At 35.6% G+C, this 13,928-nt stretch overlaps 1 protein-coding gene across 2 annotated transcripts in view; it reads left to right on the top strand.

The window, feature by feature from the left end:
• Window positions 1-13,928, top strand: part of alk (ALK receptor tyrosine kinase) — a 446,259-nt gene that overhangs the window by 174,426 nt on the left and 257,905 nt on the right. The gene's annotated exons all lie outside the window — the stretch shown is intronic.

The following is a 13,928-nucleotide window of genomic DNA, read 5'->3' as shown; positions in this document are numbered from 1 at the left end:
AATCTCTGTCTTGTCTGCTCTCTACAAGGCACAAAATTGAGATTTTGTTGAAGATAGACACGTATTTATTCTTGAATTCACACACTCAGACACACGCATCACCTGTAAGGTGTTACATTTCTTACAGGTGAAATTACAGCAGAGATGAAATGAAACAATGCATATAAAAAGATACAGTTCTACATAAGCAGTTTAATTAAGACAGTTCAAAACCTAGAAAAAGCTGGAAAGAGTTGTTTTTTTTATTTGAGATGTGCTAATTTCAGTTGGCTGATACAATATCTTGGTTTGTTTTTTCTAAGTGTGACCTACAGATTCAAATTTTTTGCCAGTTCTTATTGTCTTTCTAACAACTATATCTTATAGCATATATGAGCAAAAGTAAACTTTTTTGTCAAAAGCACACTAGAAATAAGCTAATTCCAGACCCTGGCTGGTTAATCAGTGTGTCTCTAGTAAAAATGTACATGTAGCCAGGTTGTTTTTTGGTATAAAATAAAATGTAAAATTCTCTTCCATATAAATGTAATGGAAGAGAAATGGGACTAAAATATCTAGCATGAGTCTTTGAAGAAGGCTTAATTTTAAATAATCCATCCATAAAATGGCCAAAAGGTGTTTTTATTAATAAGTGAACTCGATGTGTAGAAATCAATTAGAACTTTGAAAAAGTTTGCTCTGAATATAAAACAGCAATGTCAAATAATGAAAATTTCTTTCTCTTTGAATCCTGAAAGCAGCAAGGCGTAAAGAATTACTTTTTTTTTTCAGATTTATTTAAAATGACAAAACTGTTGAGACCTTTGAAGCTTTAATAAACATAAAAACAGATGCTGCATGTGAAATGAACTTTAAAAGACAAGTACACAGTCAAGGAGACATAGTCTTATGTACTTACAACTAAGATAGTGTATGCAATAAAACGGATATGCTTACATGGGATATTATAATGCATGGCTTTATCTATTTTTCTTTTTTGTCTTTTGATGTGGAACATGTCTTAAAAAGTCATTAGCAGCATTAAACATTCAATCTTTTCATAGACATCACTAAGCCTTAAAGCTGTGTTAGTAACAGATCTGCAGTCTGTTTAAAAAAAATAGTTTTCACAGGGCAGTTTGGACTTAAGTATACACTTACTGCCTCCATAGAACCTTAGAGGGTAAGTAATAGCCATGTGTTGATAATCACAAGAACTTCACTAACTCGTCATCAGAAAGTGTGGCCACCTGAGATGTTAAAACAATGTACTGCAAAGCAAACAATTTGCACAGGAGTGCACCAGCCAGCAAATTCACGCAAAGATCAAACCATTCTGTTTGGGATCAATTAGCATGTTAATTGTTAAAGTTTATAACAGTACCATAAGAAAAGACTAAACAAGTATGGTTCATTTGGAAGGGTAGAACGCTTCTTTCTAAAAAGAACATGACTGCATGGCTTCATTTTGCATGCTTGCATCAAAACAAATCAGAGATTTTTGGAAAAAAATGTGAGATGAGACCAAAAATGGTCAGCAACTGTCAGGCACAGTAGAATCAGGTGTTGTAATAGTGTGCAGAGAGCTGTGCATAAATGCAAACCTACGAACCTCAATGAACTGAAACAACGCTTCTGAAACAACGTGCCAGTTCCTCCGCAATGATGTGAAGTCCTACAGAAAACCATTCTTCAAATTGTTGAGAAGGTTGCTCTACAATCCACTTGATCACAGAGTATACTTTGTGTACTCTATACTAGTTTTAAGGCAAAAACATCTCTTTTCACATCATTGTACTTGCATATGAAGCAGTTTACTGCTTTGCTGCTGGATTGGATATACTCAGAGCTGATAATTTGAAATTAATTTCACAGACACAATTGCAATCACTATTTTGTAACTCCTGACACACATTTTAAAATCATCTAAAATATAATGTCATGTAAATCTGCTTAAGGGCCATAATTGATTAACCATTCCTTTATTTGTACATATTCTGTGTGTGAAAAAGGCTAAGAGGTTTACCCACTCCACTATTCGTTCTCAAGGATCCTTCAGGACCCTTGTTAATGACTTTAATTAGTCATGTTTTGTAAACAAGAAGAAATTAAGTGGGTTGATTTTGGCATTATGTTTAAAATTAGCTAATCATAGTTCAAAAGCAAGCTTTTAGTGGGCCAATCAAATCTGAAGAGATGGCAAGAGAGGAAGAAGAAAAGAGTCATTTTCAAGACCATGTCAATGACACTGGCCTCAAAGGTCGGTTTTCTGTGCTGAAGCCATTCTAAATGTAAAATGTTTGAATGAATAAAAACACAGTTTCTTGCAGCTGTTGTCTTAGAGCATCAGTCAAAGCTGATGCTGAGACAGCAAACCCAAAAGTGACTTTGAAAAGTGATCTAAAGATGTCAGAGTTCAGTATTACATCACTTGGTGTGAGCATCTGTGTAACCCTTTAGGCGCTTGTGTGCATCTTTGTCACATCAACCCATTCGCATCACTCGGAGGTGACGGCTCCAGCAAGATTTTTTTTTGCCCATTTCCAGCCATCCTGGAGGGTTGGAGGTCATCCTGTAAGTGATGATTCAAACTCCCAATAGCACCAAACTGTCACCCAGCTGTTTATGAAACACATCTTTGACAGTGGATCTCTGGGACCATTTATAAACACAATGCACTGTATGAATCTATTCCCTAAAATTACTAGACCTACCAGGATTACATCACATTGTGCAACTCTCATAGACAACATTTTTGCAAATGACATTGAAAATAAGACTGTAAGTGGACTCCTGATTAACGACATAAGTGACCATCTTCCAATTTTTACAATCTATGATAGGAATTACAAGATCAATAAAATGGACAGTAAAAAAGAGTACAGACGAGTAAGAACAGAAGAAAGAATGAATGCATTTAAAAAAGATTTATTGAAGGAAAACTGGGGTGAAGTATATCAGGAACAGGACGTTAATAGTGCTTATAATAAATTCCTTAGAATATTTACATTACTGTACAATACCAACTGTCCAATAAAGCAATATAGTAGGAAACAGAAATATATGGACTGTCCATGGATAACAAAAGGTCTGCAAAATGCATGTATAAAGAAAAATGCTCTATACAGAGAGTTCTTAAGAACGAGAACTAAAGATGCTGAAATCAGATACAAAAGATATAAAAATAGGTTAACTAATATACTTAGATTTAGTAAAAAGGAATACTATAAGAAGCAATTAGATATAAATAGAAATAATAATAAAAGATTATGGGAAATCCTGAACAGTGTTATAAAATGTGGGACTGGACAAAAGAACTATCCCAAGTATTTCATTTGTAATGACCATGAAGAATACAATATGGATGTTGTGGCAAATAGTCTCAATGAATTCTTTGTAACTGCTGGACCAAATTTAGCAAGAACAATCACTCATCCTGGGAAAGCACAGGAAAAACCCGATACACTGATTGACAGAAATCCATATTCTATGTTTCTCACAGCCGTTGATGAAAATGAAGTTCTTGAAATTGTCAAAAAATGTAAAAATCACAAATCTTTGGATTGTAATGATATTGATATGATAGTGGTTAAAAGAGTCATTGAGGCTATTATAAAACCATTTACATACATCTGTAATTTATCATTTCAAACTGGTCGATTTCCAGACAGAATGAAAATAGCAAAAGTTATACCTCTATACAAATCTGGAAACAAACACCATTTCACAAACTACAGGCCTGTCTCTTTACTACCTCAATTCTCAAAAGTTCTTGAAAAACTGTTTAAAAACAGACTGGAAAAATTTATAGATAAACATAAACTACTCACTGAGAGTCAGTACGGATTCAGATCAAGCAGATCAACATCATCGGCACTATTAGATTCAATAGAATACGTCACAAATTCCATAGACAAAAAGCAATATGTGGCTGGGTTATTCATAGACTTGACAAAGGCATTTGACACTATAGATCATGATATATTAATAAGAAAACTGGAACGTTATGGTGTCAGAGGGGTAGTTTTAGATTGGGTCCGGAGTTATTTAAGTGACAGAAAGCAGTTTGTGAAAATAAATGGTGGTTGCTCCTTATGTATGGACATTGCTTGTGGTGTACCCCAAGGGTCAGTTTTGGGTCCAAAATTCTTCAACTTGTACATTAACGACATCTGTAAAGTGTCCAAAGTATTAAAAATGGTTCTCTTTGCTGACGATACAAACATTTTTTGCTCTGGTGATGATCTGCAGAATTTATTGGAGGATATGACTAATGAAATAAGTAAAGTGAAGTTCTGGCTTGATAAAAACAAATTATCATTAAATTTGAATAAATCTAAACTTATGTTATTTGGAAATAGTAGTTTAAATACAAATGCAAAGATTCAAATAAATGGTGTTGATATTGAAAGAGTCAGTGAAAATAAATTTCTGGGGGTAATAATAGATGAAAAACTTAACTGGAGAGCTCACGTAAGATATATTCATTCCAAAGTATCACGAAGCATTGCAGTACTAAACAAGGCAAAACAGGTATTCGACAGAACATCACTTCATATTCTCTACTGTTCACTGGTTTCACCATACTTAAGCTATTGTGCAGAGGTCTGGGGCAATAACTATAAAACCACATTACATTCACTTTTTACTCTTCAAAAGAAAGCAATTCGAATCATCCACAATGCAGGTTATAGGGAACATACAAACTCACTATTTTTGCAGTCTGAAATATTGAAAATTGACGATATAGTGAAATTCCAAACAGCACAAATTCTATTCAAAGCAAAAAATAAAGAACTGCCAGGTAATATTCAGAGTATGTTTTTTTTGAAAGAAGGAAGTTATAATTTAAGGGGTTTTTGTAACTTCAAAACAATGAAGGTACGTACTACAAGAAAAGGCTTTTGTGTTTCTGTTCAAGGAGTGAAACTATGGAACAAACTGAATATGGAATTAAAGCAATGTCCAAACATAAAACTGTTCAAAAAGAGTTATAAAAATATGATCTTCTCGATCTATAAAGAAAAGGAAAATATTTAAATTAAGTGAATGTCTCTATTTAAAAACAAACAAACAAAAAATTCATGATGTGATATTATAGTATAAAGTATATCAGAAATCTGTTCACTATTTTTATTACAAATTATATCAGTAAGGAAGCTGACTAAATATTCACTGATAATTTATGGGACAGGGGTGGGATTAAATAAGTGTATACTTCTTCCCACTCCCTTTCAACATGTAAATTAATCAGAATGTTTTTTTGTATGTAATTTGTATAGTATATTTTTTTTTCTCTCACTTCTTTTCTAAATGTACTTGTATATTGTTCACATGTTGAAATAAATTACCAATCAATCAATGCTTCAGCTGCTCGTGGCTCTGACAGTCCACAGTGAACCTGACTGAACTGGTGTCAGTTACACAACAGATTGCCATACTGTTTTTGAATCAATCAGCCTGTCATGGACACAGCCAAGTACATTTTTCTGCTATTTCATGCAATGACAGCTCTGACCTATTGTCTCTAGTATGTTAACAAGCCCAGAGAGGGATTATTTTTATTTTTCTGTATGGTGATTAGTGAAGTGAGTTTGGCTGGAGCAGGAAGGCTTACATCTGGACAGTAAAAGCTTGATGATTACAAATGCTGATGTAGAGTAATGGTGAGCTTCAGTGAAACAAATTAAATGTTGATTGAACAGACAAGAACAAATGTACACTTTTACTAGTACTCGTTATAATACATTGTATTCTGTCAGTATATAGGCATTCTTTCCTTCCTATTTGTTCTTTGTATTTCATTTCTTGGAGAGATTACATTTTTAAAAGCCAAAAGGAGTCATGACTCTTTGGTTCTTCTGATAAATCTCCAAGGGACTTTTAAAGATTGGCTGGTTTTATATTGTGTAACATAGCATCAGAGGGTGCTGAGAAAAGGTTTGAGAGAGGACAAGTCACAACAACATGGCACGGTGAACTTGGCTGTAGGCTGCAGCGATAGATCTCTGCTCTCCCTACAGCATCTGCTGTCCGCTGGCATTTATTACCTACCACAAAAGCCAAAAGCACAGACCGACTGGACCTACTCCACCATACTCTCCCTCTCTCGCTCTCTCTGCATCGCTGCTTCGATTAGCAGCTTTAGCTGCGAAGATACAGGGCAACTCATCTTCCTTGTTTGAATTTCAGTGCTGGTAAACTGATTTTATTGCCCCACTGTGTCAGTGATGTCAATAACGTCACAGCCCTCAGTCTTGAAGTCTTTCCTGCTTCCCATCAACATTTATGTCCTTCTTTGAAAAATGGCAGCAGGAACTGACCATAGCCATATTCTCTTTTGCTAAAACCTTCCCATATGCCGTCTTTATCACTTTAGACCTGTTCTCTTCATGGAGATGGATTGTCCTGCATCAGCTGTGCCTGCCAGCTGTAACACAGGCATTCAGATGGATGCTAGCCACTTGAGGAGTTGCTGTGCTCCACAATGGAACATCTGCCTCACTCAGCTGGTAGTGCTGTTCTTGTGTAATGAGACACAGCGCTGGAATAAAACACATTTGCAAAGGCAGAGGGTTATAAAGGATAGAACACTGGAGCAGGTGCTTAAATGTGGCTGCCTCTTGGAGTCATATCATTTAGCCTTTCCAACCCCTACTAGTTGGTGCGCTGTTTTATTTCCACAGCTATTTAAAGTGGTGAAGTGCATGGAGTTAGGCTCCTCTGAGCATTCGTTTAGGTGTAGAAGTCATTCAAACAAATTAAAAAAAAAAAAAGTTCCTCCAGTGTTCATGCAAGGGATATCTAGATACATTGTAGATTCCAGGATGAGGCAAAACTATAGTTTAGTATCACATTCAAGACCCATTAGAAATTTGTTTTACTGAGGTAATACAAAAATCACATCAAATCTTTAATACCAGCTCTTAGTATCACGTTCCTCACGAGACTAAAACCTCATTAGTCTCACACACATTGTTTTCTGAACACTTTCCTCCCTCTTTTTAAGCCCAGACTCAAAACTCACCTATTCACATTAGCCTATTCCACATAAATTTTTCCATCCTGCTACTTTAATTTATTTTATTTATTTGCTCAATGTTTTATCCTTATTATTTTGTAAATGGTTATGTTTGTTGTTGTTATTGCTTGTGTACAGTGTCCTTGAGTGTTTTGGAAGGCAGTTTCTTAAATAAAATGTATTATTATTATTATTATTATTATTATTATTATTATTAAAGTGGATATTGTGTCTAATAGCTAGGAAGTAGTGAACCTACCAGGATGCTGTTTATATTAGAGCCAGAAAACCATTTAATATTGTGGCTGCACCTTCAGACTCATGAGAGGGAAAATAGTCCACTTCTCACCTCATGCCTCATCTCCTGAACAAAAGTCACACAAAAACGTGCACAAACATGCTCATTTATTCTCAATATTTTTACAATTACTTTTATGTCATCAGATTAGAAATGTGACCCTCCCATATCCGGATAACTAACAAGAGCCAGCTAAACAACATTGGTTATATGCTAACCTTATGCTAGCTAATGTTATGCATGAGTATTGTAAAAACCATACTTTCCCTGTGGCGAACAGTTTGATATTAAGCTCTGTTTACAAGCTCTGTTTTGTAATTTTAACTTATTTTATGTATTTTATGACTACTGTTCTTTTTATTAATTTTGTTTTTTGTAAGGTGACCTTGGGTTTCTGAAAGGCGCCCTCAAATAAAATGCATTATTATTATTATTATATTGCACAATGGTTAATTAATATGTCACATATGAGCTATGACATCTTTATTTACTCAGCATCAAAGACCAGAAGCAATAAATGCACTTATAAAAACATTTCACTTATGCCAGTGAATAGAAGCTAACAGAGGCTAACAGTAGTTAACAGCGGCAAAAACAGTGCGCTACTGTTAGCTCAGCATATGATGAACAACCTGCCTCAGTATGGCACTGAGCCATATTGGACTCCGTTCACACAGGTTTACAGCCTCTTCCAAATTAAATAAAGGCTGATGGGTTAGGGTTAGGGTCTTCTCACCCAGGATTAATAGCTGAGGTAAAGATAGCAGCCACCATAGCTGGGATTAGGCACTTGAATAGTGAGGGATAATAAAACAGAACTCAGTTCACTGGAATCTACTGACTTTAGTGGTGAAAATTTCAAACACTTTAACTTCAAGTGGGATTGCCAAATTATTTATCCTCGTGGTCTGTGGTGCTGCCTTCTCCAGAATGTTTTAGTGTGATTTATTATTTGATTCATTTATTATGTAATATTAAACTGGTACATAGCTTGTACCAGTGTGTGAATGTGTGTGTGAATGGGTGGATGACTGGATATGTAAAGCGCTTTGGGGTCCTTAGGGACTAGTAAAGCGCTATATAAATACAGGCCATTTACCATTTACCATTTGTGGTAAAAAAAAACAAACAAACAAACAAAACAAAAACAAAAAACATTTGAAGCACTACTGTTTTTTTATGTATTAGCTATACTAAAAAAAAAACAATTTTATGTGGGGAATATTTTTTTTCTAAAAAAAGACACCCACCAACTAAGACAGTATGCTGCTGGTTACATCCACTTAAAGACCGTCACTCTTTATGCAGCCTTTTACCTGACTTGATTTCTAAATGCTTTGTGGCAGAAAGACTTTTCAGCATCTGTTGTGTAGAAACCAGCAAATATGCAAATGGTTACTACGGTATTGTTTTTGGGAGTCAGTGGCAATTGACTTGTTGTGTCTCTGAAGGATGAGTATGTGTAGCTATAAATTGTATTTCACATCTGGCATCTGACCGCAGTCTATGCTTCTGTTGCAGCTTTATTTTTGGTTGGTCATTTGTGGGCTGCTCTAAATAATGGGACCAATTTTAAAATTGGAGTGGATAAAAACAAGGGGTCTGTCATGGGTGGAAATGCAATGACCAAATTAACAGGGTTTGCTGGCGGATGTGCTGCTGTTGTTTACAATTGCTTTGGCTTGCTATTGAATTATGAGAAACTCACAAACTGTTATGATTTTAAAAATCTACTGTAAAGCAAAGGGTTTTTTATGGGTTTGGGTTTTGCTATTTTTTTTCTCTATCTGCAGAGAGTTTATTGTGAAGAACCTCTCTTGACCCCCTGCCAGCTTGTCACCTTTGTAGTTTTGAAAAGTGGATGCTATGGATGAAGCAAGGGAATAAGTTCACAAGGAATGGGTTTACTGACATTTGACTTTGATCCCTTCTAATCCGGGATCAGTAACTGTCGCATGCAGTTGAGCGAAGAAATACAGATGAGTTAACCACTTTTACCTTCATATTCCTAGCAAGTCACATCAAAAATGTTACTGTTAAAAAAAGAACTTTGAAAAATACTCATTTGTTTTGGGACCAGCACTTGTCGTTTTCAAGTCAGATTAGGAAATAGAAAAAAAATAAACAATATGGGTTACAGATTTTTAATTTATTTCTAGTCCCTGTTGCACCTTCTGTTTGTCAAAAATCACTTGCCACACATCCATTCATATGTATATATTTTACAAAAGGCTCCTGCTTGCTTGATAGGAAATTAATTTGCTTCAAATGCAAATGCCATTAAACAGTCAAATGGATACATAAATAAGCTCAGCCGGACAGAATCTCATTGTAATCAGGAAATAAACATATCCATCATGTCAATTAAAGGGTTTCATGGGGAGATTTGTCAGCACAGTTACAGCTCTCTAGCCACAAAGAGACATCCATTGTTAGATGTAATTTGCTTGATGTCTGCACTTCTGTGCAAATACAGCATCTCATATTTTTTCCCAGTATTTGATCAAATAGCGCTGCGCTGCTGGGAATTCAGTAGTTAATCTGTATAGAAAATTAAGAAGGCCGGAGTTGGCTCACATCTCTCTGACCTTGAGCTGTGTACCACAAAGCATCACTGAATCCATGCTTTGTTTGATAAGTAAGGTCAGGGTCATAATTTTGTGACAGGCTCATTAAGCAGTCACACAACATTGTTAACAGATTCAGTACCGCTGGCAACTCTGGGAATGCTCTGCTTGATTACCAGTAGCCCTAAGATTCACTCTTGTCTGTTTAGATTTTTTTTTTAAATTAATTAAATATCTTTAGTACATTCAAGCACACACATATTAAATTCATTAAGATCAATTTCTGGCCTTGTTTACAAGGATCTCCTAACTTTGATTAAACTAAATTATATATGTATGGGATTTTATAACCAGCTTGCATAATTTGCTCTGATAACCTCAACTTCCTTTACAGGGTAAATAAATTACAGGAAGTGATATTGATTCTTTTGACACTGTCAAGCCATCATTGCGTAAAAGATTTAACTTTCTCATAGGTAAATTTACAATGGGTAACTAGTGACTTACTAGAGTCATTCATCAGCATCTCATTTTTTTACACCTATCATTCAAAGGTGCAAGTTCATTTATTCAATGATTAAACAGGAGGAAAAAAAAATTGACTCCCCTTTGTACTGTGTAAAACTGAAACCACTGTTCCAGGTTAATAACATTTTAATGCAAATGTCTTGTGTGTATTTAGAAGCTATTTAAAATTAATCATCAGTTGACTAATCAACAGATCATGTTTTCAAGTCTGCATGGTGATTGACATTTTAAAGGCAAATTAGTTTGCTGAGTGTGGTTAACGTTGGCAGTGCTACCAAAAAGCATGTGGAAAAAAGTTTGGGCCACACCTCATAATTGTAAAATAAAATAAAAGTGTATAAAATCTAGCACCGAGCCATGCAGTCTGCCTTCACAAATATTTGTAAAAGAGTGACCTGTTCTAAAAAGCATGATTTGTGAAATTTCTTTTATACTTGAAATACTCCACGATAAAATGTGATATCATTGCAAAGTGAACATGTTTATGAACCATAGCAATTCAGCCATGAAGTGGCAGACCAAGGCCATGTCCACACTAATATGTTTTTGTTTGAAAGCGCGTCTTTTTCTCTTCGTTTTGGCCTTCTGTCCACAAAGAGACGCCGTTTTTGGTCAAGGAAAACGCAGCGTTCTGAAAACGCTCTACAAAGCGGATACATTTGACAATGCCGTTTTCGCATTGCAGTGTGGACAGTGAACCCGGAGCCTTTTTGAAAATGATGACACATTTTAGTCATGTGATGCAGTCATGTGACCAATTAAACTAAGATAGCGGAGGGCATTATACAGCAGTTGTTTTGTTTGCTCTCAATCTATCAATGATTAATATCAGTTTGTACATGCTCCAGATAACTTTTCTTCAATTTCTTTAATTCTCACTCGCTTTTGCAACTTTGTACTTGTGTGTTACTCGCAGCAACAACTCCACCTCATTGTTAGTCCATTTAAAAAACTCGGTGCTTTTCCTCTACATTTTGCTGCGATGTTTCAAAGAGACGGAAAGTAAATAAATGGCAGACAGAAATGAGGTAGTTTGAATCGTCTTGCGTCTCACGCATGCGCAGTAAGCGTTTTCGGCCGTTTCAATTTGGATGCACAACTCTGTGAAAACGGCTGAAAATGAAAACACCGTTTTCAAATTTATCCGGCTAGTGGTGACGTGGCCCAAGTAAAGTTACAGAGCAGGGTCACCAAATGCTGAGACATCTAATGTAAAAGTCACCAATGCTCTGTTGACTCAGTAACCACAGTACAGGGAGTTCCTTCTCTGAGATTAATATCAGCACAAAAACTGTAAGCTGGGAGCTTCATGGGATGGATTTCTATGGCTTTAGGTGTGAGTTATAGGTGCCCCAGTAATTTGGTGCATATAGCATACGTCAATTACTACACTAACATGTAGCTGTCATTTGTCTTAATTTGAATCTTGCTTGGACAAATTCATTTTCCAACAGGAAGGGAGAGCAGTAATTTCCTAGACAACAGCAGGACTGCTTTGTTTATTTGCAAAATGTGAATATTATACACCACAAAAAAATCAACTGCAGGCTAGTGAGGATAGCAACAAATCCTCACTGCACTTACAATAGATTTTTATGCATTAAACACACAAGTTTCCACAAACTAATTGCAGCGTGCTACGTCCCCCCCCCTTTTTTTTTTTTTTTGCATGGCAGTCGGTGGTTTCAAGGATTTCAAGGTTATCAAGGTAGTTTGGTTCTGCCTTTGAATGAACTTGATAATCTTTCTTAAAAAGAAGTGGGATGCAAGAAGCACTAATTGGTCATTTAGGCATCACAGATTTACGGTCTTTAAACATTCTCTGTAGATTTACATCTTTAAAGCCCATGATGCTTTATCGCTTCACGCTGTTGTATCCAAAGCATCCCCCCATAATCTCGGGGGTATTGCTATTCATAGATTGTCTTTAATTATCAACAAAGCCTGTTTGTTCCTGAGCCCTTCCTGACCTTCAAAATACAAGGTTTGAGTAACCAAGAACAAAAAAGACAATAATATTGTGATTGTGACTGGGATACATGACCGATTTAATTACATTCAGTTAAGTTGAACTTAATGGAGTGTAGATCAGAGAGAATAGAAATTAAACCTTTTGAAATGGAATAACTGTGGTGGCACATGGGAGCTGTTTTGATTGAACTTCCATTCTACTTCAAAACAACCTGAACTATTGGATTACTTAATCATGCCATAAAGCACTATGGGTATTTTCACTGAGTCACTACATATGACAGCTAGAATGAATTCATTCTTTAATTGTTCCATAACAAATATTTGTAAATGCTTTACAGATTCCTTGATCACACTGAATAATCACTTATAAAGATGGTTAATTCTGTTTGTTTTAAGCACTTATAGATGCGCAAGATGACTTTTATTGAAAATGGGCTCCAAAATTTAATTTTTTTTATTTTTGCCTGTCACGTTTGGTTCTTTAGCTTTCAGAATTATTGTCCGAGGGCCAAGAAAGATGCCCAACGGATTTACTTTACCAAGTGGATCATCACAGCCTTGCCATATTGGGCCATTTGTTATTATTATTTATTTATTTTTATATTTTAAGGATAGCGAGCCTTTATGATGCATCCACTCTTCTACCACGTTTTCTGTGATCTTCAGAAATAGAGATACATTTCACCTGAGTTATTTAAAACCTGTGCCTCTTTGAAGTCATGACTGAGAAGCTGTTATTTTCCTTTTTCTTTTTCTTTTTTTCCCAAAATGGAAATACTGATTAAGCACATAAATTCTTGAGATAAATTCTGAGATATTACTGTTTAATATTGAACACCTGATTCAAATTCAGTCTGCACTTCTAGCAATTATGCTGTGCTCTGGGACAAATCAAGTATTAAAATGAACTTTTTAACACAAAGATTTTTCCTCACAAATCTGCTCCTAAGTAACAATAGATATTTTTCTCTGGGAGAAAGGAGGAGAAGGGATTTTGTGAATGATGCTTAGCTTTTCTATAAATAGCTCTTGTTTTATAATAACCTTTGCCGTAACTTCAAATAGTTACGGGCGGGTTGGTTGGTTAAACCAAAGAATGAGTGAACCATTAAAGCCACGTCCACAGTGATTTGGCAAGTCATCGGTTCTTAATCACTTTGCTCATGCAGGAGGTGGGCGGAATTGGATGACAGGTCCAGATCTTGCTCACCACAGGTGAATCAAATCTTTCATCCCCAATTGGCAGCACACGCTGCTTGGCTTGTCAATGTGCCAAGCGTATTTCTGCATCCATCCATCCATCCATCCATCCATTTCTGCATACATGAATATTAGTATGATATCCAATGGTCAAAAGATATGAGCAGACAGCTCTGAAACTTTGAGTGTTCAAAATGTTTTCCTGAAAAGGTTTTTCTATTTTATTTTGATTTTTATATATATTTTATGTAAGCCTGAATATATTTCAATATTTTTCATCAGAACATACTGCAGTTTCATAGTACATTTCCAATGTACAATCCAGTATTTATAAACAGTATTTATAAAATAGCTACAGACA

This window comes from Diplotaxodon limnothrissa, linkage group LG19 (genome assembly GCF_057381915.1).
Source record: "Diplotaxodon limnothrissa isolate DT_005_m linkage group LG19, D_limnothrissa_male_GT1.1, whole genome shotgun sequence".
In the NCBI taxonomy this organism is placed as follows: domain Eukaryota; kingdom Metazoa; phylum Chordata; class Actinopteri; order Cichliformes; family Cichlidae; genus Diplotaxodon; species Diplotaxodon limnothrissa.
The sequence above is the reverse complement of the archived record's forward strand: the minus strand, read 5'-3'. Positions and strand labels throughout refer to the sequence as shown.